Genomic DNA, 13,056 nt, shown 5'->3' on the forward strand with positions numbered 1-13,056 from the left:
CATGAAATTCATGCATAAAAACTCATTTTTATTATGTTGCATTATTATATTTTTGAAGAGTTTTAAAATGTGAATCTCAATAGTGGAATACACCTAGAGAAGGGGAGGGGAGGGGAGGGGGGATGAATAGGTGTTTTGACTAATTAAAAAAAAAATCTCAACTCAAATTAGCAAACCTTAAAACTTTTTGAATATTTTTCTTCTCTTCACACAATATAAAAAACACAAATTATAAATAACATGTATATATGAATGTAACAAAACTCCCCAACAATATTAAAATGCAATTCACATGCACATGATCCAACACTCCTAAACTCAAATCAACTTAAACTAAATCCTGATAAAAACAAGATCGATATATCTCAAAATGTCAATGATCAACATTTAGAAACAACTTCAAAGATGATTCATAGCCATTTCTCTTCACCATTCAATTAAATAGTACACAATCAAAATTATAATAAATTGTTGAAACTGAAAAATGATGCTAAGAAGAGAGAGAGACAATGAGACATCATATTTTAACATGGAAAACCTCCAAAGAGATAAAAAACCATCGGCCTACAATCGATCAAAATCATCCACTATGAAGAATAAAAATTGAATACAAGGTTTTACCTAACTCAAGCCAACCAATCCTTCCCAAACCACTTGACTAGTATGTTTCACTTTCAGCTTCTCACCTTCTTCTTTCGAAGCACACTTGGAGTCCACACCAAGCTCGATCTTGGTATTTTCTTGAACCCACACAAGAAGAAAATGGGTTTTTGCATAAAACTAAGAAAATGAAAGATGAATGATTTAGAAATCAACCCGTGTTCATTTCCAAAAATTCCATTAAAACAAAATTTCTTGGAAAACTTGGATAGGATTTTCTTGGAGCAAACAACATCAAAGAGAAAATAAAATGAGGAGCACAAGAACGGTTGTTGTAGTATCTCCTTCCATAAATGGGAGAAAATTGATTTTAAATGACAAAGAAACCCTTAATCCAAGGGCTAAAAATTGATCTTAAAAACATGTTAGTTGGATCGATCTGTCCCTAAACCTGGTTTGATCCAGAAATAGGGAAACAAAAGTCTTTTAGAAAAAATATTTCTCCCAACTTTTTTAACTCTTTTAAAGATGAAAAATATGGTTGATTTACATTCAATCACCACACACTCGGCTACATACCTCCGCCTCTTAGCAAAGTCTTAATCTTCAAAGGTCGAGTAGTATGAAGAGGAATTGGAAAATCGAGTTAGAGGACATTTAAGAATTTTGTCCGAAATTGCCAACCTAGCTAAACACTCACAATCTTCCCTTTTGGAAATTCTAGGACAAAACCCTTTACAACATGAATGAGTACAAGTAAGTAAGCCCCACCTACTTTCATACAAGACCACTCACTTACCCACTCAAACTCACAACATAAGTACTACTTAACCTGCAATTAAAATCTCACAAACAAAGCAATTAGTAGAACCTGTGTGAAACAATTGAATATCCATAATATATCAACAAGTATATCCAAAAAATCCAATGTATATTCAAATCCAAATGAGACACAATCACATATCAACATGTATCTCAAAATATCCAATATAAAAAATAATCATCATGTGGATATCCAATCGCCAAAATAACAATTATAGTGTCTCTTCCACTTTTTGTCCCAAAAAGAGACAAAGGGCCACAATTTCCCCCTTTATATCCAAGAAAAAAAGACAAAGAGATGACAATTCAATAGCTGGATATCTAACATACAAATAAAAAAATATCCACATTTCAACAAAATGTCAAATACCCAAAAATCAAGTTTCCATATCAACATCCAAAAAAAATTTATTAGATATATACAAGAATATCCTCCTAAGTCCCATCATAAAATATAAGAATCTCTCCATAAATCCCATCACATGGCTTCAATTAAAAACTTTCAAAAAAGGCTTTATCACCATGAAAGCATATTCCAAGCATGAAAATGTATGGAGACCACTCAAAACGAACAACCAAAGCCTAGGATTAGCATTCCTAGAAACCAAGAACACTCCAAGGAAAAATGAAATCTCAAACTATTAAAACTACTGTGAGAGGACTCCACAAACAACAAGAAAAATCCATATGAGACTAATAGAGGAGAGAAGAATGGGTAAACCAAACAATAATGGTTGTCGGAAAGCTTGATTACAAACCAAGCTTGAGTAACTTGCCAGAATAGATGTAAACACTTGGATGCATAGAAATATGGACTAGAATGGATGAGAAGTGCAGAAAGAGGTATCTGGCATAAATGGCCGAAAGAGAAAGTTGGCAACAATGGTAGAAATGCACATAGGAATTTTCAACAACAAAGAATTGGAAGGTGTGTGCTGGAACTGAAAACAAGAAAATAAGCACAGTGTATTGGTTGTTTAGGTCACGATTTTCGATAGCACATATTGAAACCAACGTGACTATAGTAAAGCCTCGCTGAAAAAGAGAATCCGGTGGGATTGGCTGGAAGAGAAAGGCTAGTAATGGTCGAAAATGAAGCCCGACAACATTGGATAGAGATGATGCATAGAGAAGAAAAGTTCTCTTCTTTGGAAGAAAAAGCTTAAGGTTTTTTGAGAGAAATGGATGTGAAAGAAGTGCATTTTTGGGGATTTTGACTTTTTCAAATTTTTTTACCTTTAAATTATGAAAATACCCTTCATCCATTAAACCATGAATATAACCAGCTGAGGGAAAAAATGGAATTTTTCACACAAGTGCATAAGTGGTATCAATCTTGGTGGATCGATCTAGCTTTTGATCGTGAGCTCTCGATGATACACAGTCACACAGGTTTGAATAGGCCAAATTTGAAAAAAAAATGTGTGAGAGATAAGGAATAAGTGGTATCAATCTTGATGGATCGATCTAGGTTTTGTTCAAGGGCTCTCGGTCACAAAACTGTGCACATTGGATCAATCCACAAATTCAGCAAATCGATCGACATCCTACTGAAAAATGACTTAGGCAAAAACTTACAAAAAATCATAAGAAACACACCAAAAAGCTTTCCAAAAACTGAAAATTGATCCGCTAAAGCTGAGAAATATTAGGATGACACACTTATGTTCCCATCAATGAGATAGTATTGAATCATATTGATTAAAAATGCTATCAAGAGCTTAACTTTAGACAAAATTAATGAACATAGAGATTGAGAAACCTTCCAAAATTTTCATATGAATAGGTAAAAGAACAAATGATTATAAATATTCTAACAAAGAAGCTTAAGTTCAAAGAAGACTCGCTCATGACACCATAAAACAGTGAGAATGTTAATTACTTTCCACTTATAAACCTATATCCACCCATAAAGCAAAAAATCATTTTCAAGACACTATTCTTTACTAGAGAAATTCAAGATAATGTTCCAAGAAGTCAATTTGCACATCTCTTGGTCGGATTTCTGTTTAACACGACCCATTTACATCCCTTTAACAAAGTTCATACCTCATTTGCTTTTCACATTTAATTTTGAAATGATTACAAAGATATAGACTTTACCCTTAGGATCAATTTTTGACCTGAGGAACACTAAGGAAACCTTTACAACATAACAACATAAGGAATACCTTACCCTTGCAATGGAAGCTTTTTAACTCTTGAAACATTGCCAAGGAGCCATAACCATTCCGAGAAACTTCATATATATATATATATATATATATATATTTTTCTTTTCTATTTTTCTCATACTTAATTTCAAAGAGAGGGCAAACAATAAAGGAACGATCTTCTCAACCACTCAAGGAATTTTTGGGTGATTTTAATCACTCTTTAATGCTCATTAAATAGGTATAAGTCTACATTTAGACTTTAAATCACAAGGTTCAACCATGAACTTTTACTCACTTAAAAGAAATGAAGCTAACCTTTTTGTGGTTTATCTAATCAAATCAACATAGCAAGGATTCAATATCATGTTTATCAATCAAGCCATGGAGATAAAGACATCTTGAAACTTTTAAGATCATTATGAGTCAATCTAAATTTTAAACAAAACGAATAAGCATGTCACTCTCATGAACTCAGCAATTGTTGAAAATTTATGAAAATTTGAGAAAATATTGAACCAAAACAACAAGAACATCAACTTGGTGACATTTAGGAGCTTAGAAAGACAACTAGGACTCAAGGATACGCAAGAGAATGTCTTAGACAAGTTCTAGAGAAAGTCAACTGAGTATGCATAAACCTGTGGATTTTCTAAGGGATTCAAACCTAGACACATCTAAAGGTTTAGTGAAAATATCAGCAATTTGACCATCTATTGGGAAAAACTCTAATGAAACAACCTTTTCTTCTACCGAGTCTTGAATGAAATGATATCTAATGTCCACATGTTTTGACCTAGAATGAAGAACTTGGTTATTTGACCTATCAATAACATTGACACCATTAAATTTTCTCCCCCTACTAATCTTAACTTTTACAATGGGATGCTCTTTTTCATTTTAAAACAACCTATGTTGCAACAAGTGTTCAACATATGCAATTGTAGGATTTGCACACCCAAGAGAGGAGGATGAAAGAGATTTTTGACTAACAATATAGTAATTATCACAAGTTCTCAAGCCAATCATCACACATACGTCGTTCAAGTCAAACACCTTGCACAAATTTTGTGAAAATTGGACATTGAACTCACACATTTGGCTTATGCTAATTAAGTTAGCCTTTAAACCTTCAATGTATAAGACCTCTTTAAGATTAGGAATGTTGGGGACACAAATGGTACCTTTGTCTTTCACTCTAGCCGCATTACCGTCTCCAAATGTCACATTTCCTCCATCAAATTCAATGAAACTAGTGAAGAATGATTTATTACCCATCATATGGTGTGAATAACCACTATCAAGATACCATGGGTGTGTCTCACTAGCTTTAAGTGTGGTATGGACAATAAGACATTTTAGCTCATTTTTTTTCACCTAATTTTGTTTGACATTTAAGATTTTTGTCTTTTAATTCAAAGTGTTCCTTTTCACTTCACCATTATCAAAGATCTTTGAGCTCTTCTTGGACACTCTCTTATTCTCATTTAACAACCTACCCTTCAAACTATGAAATTCATTCATGAGGTTGGTCAACTTCCTTTGAAAATTATCAAACAATCTTGCATAACATCAATTAAAAGTGTCCCATTTTTCCACAATGATTGTAATGAAAGTTGATTTAGGAATGAGTTTTCTTAGGAAATTATTTTTAGCAATGCTTAACAAAAACTGTTTTACTACTACTTTGAGTAGCATTTCCACCAAGAAATCCTAAGCTTCTTTTATCAAAAGATTACGCCTTGAATTAATCAACTAGAGCTATGATGTAACTCTTTTTTTCCTAATACTTAACTCATCCTTGAATATTTGATTTCCACTTTTCAACACATCACATTTTTTCTTCACTTCCAAATGTAAATTTTCAAGAAATGCAATTTTATCAAGCAAAGCCTTCTTTTCTCCATTTAAAACAACCTCATTGGTTAAAATCTTCTTAGAAGCCTTCCACTTGACTTGTTCTTGTTTAAGGCTCAAACACTCCTTATACAAAGTATCATATGCTATGTCAAAACTCATGTTATCATCATTGGAGTCACTTGACTCACTTAACTCACTTGAAGCTTCTTTAAAGAGAGGTTCCTCATTGACACTTGTAGAAAAGGCAATGAAGTTAGTGTATTCCTCACTTCCATTGGATTCTTTTTCAATTAATTGATTAGACTCGGAGTCACTCTAAGTAACTTGCATAGCCTTTTTATTCTTTTTCTTTGAGGGACATTCAAATGCATAGTGACCCTTTCCCTCACATTTAAAGCACTCAATTTTCAACTCATTTTCACACATTTTTCCATCTTTTTCTCTTTTCCAATTGAGTTCCTCCATTTTTTTACCATCAATTGATTCTTTCTTGGATTTTCTGAATTTCATGTGCTTCTTGAATTTTTTTTAGCAAACTTAGTAAGCTCACCTTTTGATATTTTCTCATCATCCTCACTTTCGGAACTTAGGGACTCTTCTTTAATACCTTTTAAAGCAATTCCCTTAGCTTTCCTAGGTGATGCAAAGGTCACCTCAAAGGTTTGAAGGGAACCTACATGTTCATCTATTTTCAAGGAACCTGCATCCTTAGACTTTTCAATGGTGGTGATCTTAGCTCTAAATCTTTCCAGGAGAGGTCTTAAAATTTTTCTAACCACCTTAGAGTTAGAGATGGGTTCACCTAGATTGAAACTAGAATTCATTATATCCATCAATTTTGCATGAAATTCTCCAAAAGTTTCATGATCATCCATCCTAATGGTCTCAAACCTAGATGTCAACATTTGAAACTTGGACACTTTCATGACATTAGTTCCTTCATGAGTCACTTGGAGGATATCCCAAGCCTCCTTAGCTAAAGTGCATATAGCAATCCTACAAAATTCATTCATACTAATGGCATTGAAGATGGAGTACATGACTCTAACATTATTTTCACTAGTTTCACTTTCACTTCTATCCCATTCCAATTTAGGCTTGACAACATTTGTTGATCTACTTTCTCTATCCAACACCATAGGTGGAGACCAACCAAATTCAATGACATTCCAAACTTTTTCACTTTGCATTTTGAGAAAATATTGCATTCTCACTTTCCAATGAGAATAATTTTCATCGGTTAAAAAATGAGGTCTCCCAATTGAAGCACCCTCTTGATGAGGTTCCATATTTGAGATTCAAGGATCAAAAATGATTTTTGCTTTAAAAACCCACTCTGATACCAATTGAAAAGGTGAATCTTAATAGTGGAATACACTTAAAGGTGAAGGGAGAGAAGGGGAGAGGGGGTTGAATAGGTGTTTTGACCAATTCAAAAAATCCTCAACTCAAATTAGCAAACCTTAAAACTTTTTGAATGTTTTTATTCTCTTCACACAATCTCAAAAACACAAAATATAAACTACATGCATGTATAAAAGCAACAACACTCCCCAACAATATTAAAATGAAATTCACATGCACATGATCCAATACTCCCAAACTCAAATCAACTTAAACTAAATCCTGATAAAAACAAGATCAATATATCTCAAAATGTCAATGATCAACATTCAGAAACAACTTTAAAGATGATTCATAGCCATTTCTCTTCACCATTCAATCAAATAATAGACAATCAAAATTATAATAAATTGCTGAAACTAAAAACTGATGCTGAGAAGAGAGAGAGACAATGAGACACCGAATTTTAGCCTGGAAAACCTCCGAAAAGATAAAAAAACTATGGGCCTACAACCAATAAAAAACATCCACTATGAAGAATAAAAATTGAATACAAGGTTTTACCTAGCTCAAGCCAACCAATCCTTCCGGGACCACTTGACTAGTACCTTTCACTTTTAGCTTCTCACATTATTTTTCTAGAACACACTTGATGTCCACACCAAGCTTGATCTTGACCTCTTCTTGAATCCACACAAGAAGAAAATTGGTTTTTACATCAAACCAATAGAATGAGAGATGAATGTTTCAGAAATCAACCTATGTTCATTTGCAAAAAAAATCCATTAAAAACAAAATTTCTTGGAAAACTTGGATAGGATTTTCTTGGAGCAAGCAACCTCAAAGAGAAAAATGAATGAGAAGCATAAGAACGGCTATTGTAGTCTCTTTTTCCAAAAATGAGAGAAATTGATTTTAAATGAGAAAGAAACCCATGATCCAATGGCTGAAAATTGATCTAAAAAACATGTTAGTTGGATCGATCTGCCCCTGCACCTAGATCGATCCAGAAACAAGGGAATATAAGCCTTTCAACAAAAATATTTCTCTCAACTTTCTTAACTCTTTTAAAGATGAAAAACAGGGTTGATTCATATTGAATCACCACACACTCGGCTACATACCTCAGTCTCTTAGCAAAGTCTTAATCTTCAAAGGTCAAGTAGTCCGAAGAGGGAACACTAAAGAATTTTGTTCGAAATTGCCAACCTAGCTAAACACTCACAAGCTTGTTGTTGAAGAATCATTGGAGGGTTTTCTTTTCATTATCTAATGATTTTTAAGACTATTTTTTTCCTTTCAAAAATCTCTCGATTGGAGAAGGGATTTTATCTAGTTACGTTTAATTATAACTAAAACAAGGGTGTTTAATTTGTAAGAAATTTGACTTCTTGTTTTAAAAAGTTTGTGATATGTAAGAAATTCTTTTAATTCTCTTCTTCATTTTAATTTGATTTTGTGTAATGCAATTGAAGTATATTTCAAATTTAGGACATGAGTATTAATGAAGCCCACCCTCACATAAGATAAAAAATAAAAACTAGAAATAAATGCAGTAAATTCAATTTTCAAAATAGAAGTATAGTTTTTTTTTTAAACATGGAATTTATTATTATCTATTTTTAAAATAAAAAAAATGTATCTAAACAAATAATAATGTATTGACCATAGTTCTTTTTCCAAATCAATCAACTTAATTAAAACTTTACTATCGTATGGGGTCAGAGGTAGGTTGATTCGAAGAATTGTGGTGATATCCATAATATTGAGGTATTCTTTTGATGCTTGAACCTGACATCCCTTTTTTTCACTCCTAACACTTTATGAAAAAGAACTTTTGTTGTTGAGTGCACTAATGTACTAGTGTATGTGATGCACATTGGATAGGACCTATGGTGAATCATGATGTAAGACTATCGATTGTCATGATTTATTAAGCTATTATATTGCATGGACTCTCAACTTTGAGAGGATATTAAGTCTATGCCAAAGTCAATAGAAGGCTTTGACCTATGGGTGAAACCCCAAAGTGGTCACATATTCCTATGAATTTGGTCACTATTGATGGAGGTTGGTGGCAACATGGATTTTTCAATATAGACACCATGATATCTTATGGATTGAGACAATGTGTTCTATCCAATGGACATGTGATTTAGGAGACTATGGTCATAGCATTTTCCTTAATGAAAATTTGACATATACTCTTTGGAATTAGAGTATGTCAATTTATAATACAATAAGTGGAATATGTAACTGAAGGATTAGAAAGGTAATCTTGATAGGTGATATCACTACCTTGTTAGATTACGGGCATCAATTCATAGGAAGCTTGCATGTAGTGGATAGTAAGGCATGAACCTGAACTTCGTCTCGTTGTTATTTACATAGGGTATTAGAGTGCGGTTGATTCTTTTTAGTGGAATGTTGAATCAACTTTAGAAATTAATTTTAAGAGAGGCAATACTCCTATAGGTCACCGCTCTTAGCTTATATACCATAATGACATGGTTTATGAGGGTTAGAATGACTCTAGGTTCACTTTTGTGCATAAGGATATTTTGGTAATTATACAAGGTTGAGTAAAGGATAGTAAACAAGTTCTCTGCATTGGACTAATTGATTAATTAAATGGTCCTATATGATTAATCAATTAGGATCAGTTTTGGGTTAAATTAAGTGATACAAGTTTTGGTGGGCTCATGTCATTTAAGCCCAATAGGGGAACCTTATAAATACCCTTTAGGGGGTGTTTGGTGCATAGGAATGAGAAGTGGGAATAGTAATTTCATTCATTCCCTCCCTCATTCCCATGTTTGGATAAATTTTATAAAGGTAAGAATGTAATAAAAAATAATTCCGGTAGAAATCAAATCCCACTTTGAAGTGGGATTTCAATTTATCGTAAGTAGGTGGTATTCTAACTCATTTATCCAATAAGAAAATATAATATAATCTAAAATTACTATTTTATCCTTGAATGTCATTCATCAAGCCTCGATGCCTTTTCATCCCATAATAAGACTATTTTTTAGTCTTATTATTTAGAAGAAAAAAAAAAAGCTCTCAATTTTTTTAATGAAAAAAAAAAAAAAAATTATTGTAAATTATGTAAGGATATTATAATCAATTTATTTCTTTTTCATTTTCATTCCTATTATTACCAAACACTATAATGGAAACAAATAATCTTTCAATCTTGAATTCCTAAGTTCATCCAAACCCTAGAAATAGAATCACCAAATTCATTTCCATTCACCAAAAAATAGGAATGGAAACAAAATATTCATTTCTATTCCCTATTCCTGTGTACCAAACACCTCCTTAGGGGTTAAGGTTTCCATCACTTTTAGTATGAGAGTCATCTTCCACCTTTGAGCAGAGAAAGAGAGAGCTTAGGATTCTTCCATTCCAAAACCCATGCTTTGAAATATCAAAATCATGATTCGAGTCATCGGGCGGAAGATCTTGGGTGTATAAGACCCTCAGATTCTTCCGGCTTCATCTTAACCAAGTGGAATTGATTTGGGAACATTTAAATCGAAGGTAAGTTTTTTAATGTCTTTAATCTAAATCCTAAAATGTTAAAAAAAAATGTTATTCTTCACTTTTGTTACATAAGATTTAGAGGCCTAGTGTAGTTAGCATGTTTTTATTTGATCTAGGGTATGAGAACAGATAAATCCAAGGTTCCCAGTAACTAACACCCTAACCATAGATCTAGCTTTTGAAAATACTTTTACTTACACAATCTATCAAACAAGTTAGCAACGAGTGTAATTAGGTGTCTATTCTTACTTGTTACCTTGTTTAATGCATAATAGTCAATGAAAATTTGCAGTAACTCATCTTACTTCTTTTGCAAAAAAATAGGTGCCCATATGGTACCCTTAAAGGTTATATCAAGCCTGATTCTAACAAATCCTTCAACTACTTACTATGTTTCACTAGCTTTAAAAGGGGACACTCTATATGGAACTTGTAAGGATACCTGAATCTCTTATTTCTCTATACTCGAATTGGGTTAAGAGCATGAAATTCTTCCTAGGGGCTCCAGATCCTAGCAACAAAAGCAAAAGATACATTTTTAAAAATAAAAAAAATCTAGATTAATAGTTATAAAAACCTTTAACTCAGATTTGAACTTTCCTAAATTTATTCCTTTTGATGTAGATGGAGATCGAAGTCAGAGGTCTCAAATACTAAAAATCTTCTACCCAATGACTCTTCCTTGATCATGGTACACAATTAATGGGGAGGATTAGAGGGTAGAGACTATGACTCTCTCTCTCTAGATGATGGAAGACAACTCACTTCAAAAGTGATGAAAACCCTAACCCCTAAGGGGTATTTATAAGGTTCCCTAACTAGGCTTAAATGACTTGAGCTCATCAAGAGCTTCGGTCATTTAATTTAGTCCAAAATGGATCCTCATTGATTAATCAACTCAACAAGGCTTATATCAACTAACCCAATCTATGAACTTTGTTCACTAACCCCTATACAACCTCGTATAATTACCAAAATGCCCTTATGCACAAAAGTGAACCTAGAACTAAAGCTTATCCACAAAATTCCCTTATGCCTAATCTATCACCCATTCCTTTCCATTATGAAGTTATGGAATAGGCTTCCATCTTGTATTCCACCAAGTAATATGTAACAACCATTGCTACATATAAATCTCTTAAATCTTGTCACCTTAACTCAATTTGAGCCGACCCATGCTTGAAAGCTAGACATGAAGTTGAACAACTTGTCTTCCTCAAACAAATTCTTGGTTTCTAACATCAATATTGAACTAATTACTTCACATAATCCTTGATAATGCTTATAAGCTTTAGTTTCATAGGGGATTCAATTCTTTAGCCATCCATGCATTGTTGGAGGAGAGAAATTGATCTTTTAGTTTCTTTTTAGTAGCTAGGTCCTATCTTGAGACATGAGGATGCCTTGTCATCTGTCGACATTCTCCACCATAGTTTGGTATCACCAGCTATGTACATTATTGTAATGGAGAGTTATTATTTCTTCAAAGTATGAGCAACTTTGAAAATCCTCCTCCATATCTTAAAAGAAATTCTCAAGATCCTTTGCATTGTTTACACCCTTGAAGTTTTTCAACTTAGGTACACTAACTTTCATTGGAGCATCAGATTCATCAAGCATGCTTTGCACCACAACCTTTTTAAGCACGACTAGTTCATTCTCCACAAACTATATTTTGGCATGAAACCCATCTATGACTGTCATGAAATTAGTTTTGCATTCTACAAGAATTTCCTTTGCAAACTTATCATGTTCCTTTAGTAGATTCTTTTAAACTTCAAATTCATAAGAGAACTCATCCATCCTAGGTAGTAGTCTAGACTTGGTGTCAACTAAGGCATTTCTAGGATACACCTTTATTGAGCTACATGTTCTCCCGATGCTTCCATAGAAATTTTACCATCCATTATCTACCAAAAATCCTTGCTCCAATACCAAATCATCACAAGAATTCACCACCATAAATTTTTTTTCTCATGATGGCCTTGAGACTCAATTTAGCTAGCCCATCACATAGCAACACAAGCCACACAAAAGAAGTACAAGGAACGCATAGGAAATCACTTCTCAATTTGAACTATTCCTGTCACAATACAAGAAACCAATGCTTACAAGAAAACAGAGGCTCTCTACATTTTCCATGTATAATAAACTATTTATAGGCAACTAGTGGCCATTAGTTATTCGAAGTAATTGTCCATATTTTAGAGACCTTAGCCTATGTTCTACCATGTCTTATCAATTTCTCTATGTTCATAATTTGTCCTCAGGTGTTGTTAGGTGTCTCACACACTTTAGCCTTCCCTTAGGTAGCATAATCCTATGTTTCCTAATCAATAGGAAGTTGCCTTTCCATGCATTAGTTGCCCCTGTCTTTGCTGATGACTAGGTGTAGTATTTCCATTGATCAAATATCTTAGTAACTACCTTCACATGTCAGCCAAATGCCTATGCTTTATGCCTCAACCATCTAGCCCCACATGTCTTGCATGCTCCCATCCTTAGGCTTGCATGCCTTAGCTAACTAACTCTATGTGTCTCGCATACATGTACTTACATGCTTATTTTTGGCTTACCAAGCCAACCCTTGTTTAGCATCATATCCTTTCATCATGTGATGGGTCTCATGACCTTGGTTATACCTAAGGTTCATGCACATGGTGTCATCCACATGTAACCCATGCACCAAGTTCAAAACAACTTGCCTTATCTTGGCCACACTAACCAC

The sequence above is a fragment of the Vitis vinifera genome, chromosome 13 (genome assembly GCF_030704535.1).
Source record: "Vitis vinifera cultivar Pinot Noir 40024 chromosome 13, ASM3070453v1".
Taxonomy (NCBI): Eukaryota; Viridiplantae; Streptophyta; class Magnoliopsida; order Vitales; family Vitaceae; genus Vitis; species Vitis vinifera.